This window comes from Sapajus apella, unplaced genomic scaffold (assembly GCF_009761245.1).
Source record: "Sapajus apella isolate SASKATOON/1434 unplaced genomic scaffold, GSC_monkey_1.0 scaffold130, whole genome shotgun sequence".
Lineage (NCBI taxonomy): Eukaryota > Metazoa > Chordata > Mammalia > Primates > Cebidae > Sapajus > Sapajus apella.
In genome coordinates, this window is record NW_022437070.1 from 655,303 (window position 1) to 657,770 (window position 2,468).

At 52.0% G+C, this 2,468-nt stretch overlaps 1 protein-coding gene across 1 annotated transcript in view; it reads left to right on the plus strand.

Moving 5' to 3' along the window:
- SLC8A2 (solute carrier family 8 member A2) overlaps positions 1-2,468 on the plus strand; it is a 40,799-nt gene that overhangs the window by 11,850 nt on the left and 26,481 nt on the right. The window lies entirely within an intron of this gene.

The following is a 2,468-nucleotide window of genomic DNA, read 5'->3' on the forward strand; positions in this document are numbered from 1 at the left end:
TTTTTGAGACGGAGTTTCGCTCTTGTTACCCAGGCTGGAGTGCAATGGCGCGATCTCGGCTCACCGCAACCTCCGCCTCCTGGGTTCAGGCAATTCTCCTGCCTCAGCCTCCTGAGTAGCTGGGATTACAGGCACGCGCCACCATGCCCAGCTAATTTTTTGTATTTTTGGTAGAGACGGGGTTTCACCATGTTGACCAGGATGGTCTCGATCTCTTGACCTCGTGATCCACCCGCCTCGGCCTCCCAAAGTGCTGGGATTACAGGCTTGAGCCACCGCGCCCGGCCTCTTTACTCTTTTCTTCTTCATCTTTCATGAGAAAGGTAACATTTGAGTCTTTCCATGAGTACCTTCAAGGCATACCCTTGAGTCTCGGCGGATGCTTTTCATGTCCTGTGGCCTGTGACGGCCCACCAGCAGACTGAGCCTCGGTCTGTGAGACAAGATAACAGCACTAATAATGATGGTGAGGTGCTTTTCTTTTCTTTTTTTTTTTTTTTTTTTTTTTTGAGATGGAGTCTCACTCTGTCACCCAGGCTAGAGTGCAATGGTGTGATCTCAGCTCACTGCATCCTCCGACTCCTGGGTTCAAGCAGTTCTCCTGCTTCATCCTCCCGTGTACCTGGGATTACAGACACATACCACCACACCTGGCTAATTTGTATTTTTAGTAGACAGGGGGTTTCACTATGCCGGCCAGGCTGGTCTTGAACTCCTGGCCTCAGGTGATCCACCTGGCTTAGCTTCCCAAAGTGCTGGGACTACGGGCATGAGCCCTTGCGCTCAGCTGGGCAATGTCAGTTTCACATCTTAAGTCTTTTCCATGTGTCAGAAACTGAGAATGCTGTGCACTACGGATGCACGTGCTCATTCAGTCTTGGAAATGTCCCCATTTTATAGACCAAGAGACGAGACAGCCATCCCGTTGTAAAGCAGGCTCTCAACTCAGAGCTGCCCTGGCAGTGCATGGGAACTGGTTTTATGAGGCAGATGAACCGAATGTGCTTCTCTGTTTGAGGCAGAGCCCTGTCCCTGGGGGCCAAGCAAAGGCTAAGGAGGGACTGGAGGGTGTTGTGGGTGGGGAACTGAGGGCGTTTGGGTGAATGGAGAGCAGGCCTCGGATGATAGGCAAGGTTTGGAGAAGTGGGGGCACCCTCAGGTGACTGGGGAGAAAAGAGATGGAGGGAGAGAGAAGCCAGAAGAGACACAGGCTCTGTCCCTTGACAGCAGCTGGGACCACAGCCTGGGGATGTGTCTGTTGCTTGGCAGTGGCTGAGGATGTCTGGGTTCCTGGCACCTGGGCAGCCAGGTGTGGTTCTCAGCGTGTCAAAAGTGGATAGATGGATGAATGAGGAGACCAGGAGAGAAAGAAAACACATGCGCGCACACACACACACATGTGCACACATGCACGCACACATACATGCACGCATATACACACATGCACACACGCACACACACATGGACACATGCACACACGCTCACACATGCAGACGTGCACACATATGCACCGCATGCACACATGTGCACACAAATGCAGACACACATGCACACACAGACAGGGAGAGCGATAGGGAGGGAGACAGAGGGAAAAGTAGCTCTGGTGAAACACAGATATTGATAAAGAGAAAGAAACTCACAAGGGAGGGAGATGCATATCTACTGAAAGAAAGACCAGGAGAGGAGGAGACGGAGGCCACAGGAAAAGAGGGAACCAGGAAGAGAGACAGAGGAGGAGGAAAGGCTAAGAAAACCACTGAGACAGAGGCAAGGAGAGAGACAGTGGCAGACACAGCAGCGGAGAGAGACAGAGATGAACAGGGAAGAGAGATAGAACGAGATGGAGAGAGAGAAACGGAGGGGGCGGGGATGGGGAGAGGCCAGAGACAAAAAGGAGGACAGAGGTAAAAAGAGATGGGAGGAAATCGAGGGAGAGAGAAGGGGAGAGGCAGAGGTGAACAGAGTTAAGAGAGAAACAGAGAATATGTGAGGAGCAGAGAAAGAGATGGAGAGGAACCGGAGAAAGAGAGAGAAAAGGGGGTGGGGAGAGATGGGGAGAGGCCGAGGTGAGCGGAGACAGAGGGGGAGGGTGGGAGACAGTGAGCTGGAAAGGGGTGGGAGAAATGAGAGATGGGGAGAGAGAGATGAGGGGAGAGAGAGATGGAGAGAGGAAGAGGTGAACAGAGACAAGAGGGAGATAGAAAAGGAGGGGGAAAGGAGAGAGAAACAGACTCGGACAAGGAAAAAGTATCCCTGGAGAAGCGCAGATAGGGAGAGAGAAAGAGAAACTCACGAGGGGCGGGATGGATAGCTACCAAAAGGTATATGTCACCAGATCAAAAAATAAAAAGGTATAAAGAAGGACAAGGAGAAACGTCCAGACATGGGGAGAGGCAAGAGCCAAACAGAGACACAGACAAAAAGGGAGGCACAGAGAGAGAACGAGGTGGAGAGAGATGGGGAAGGAG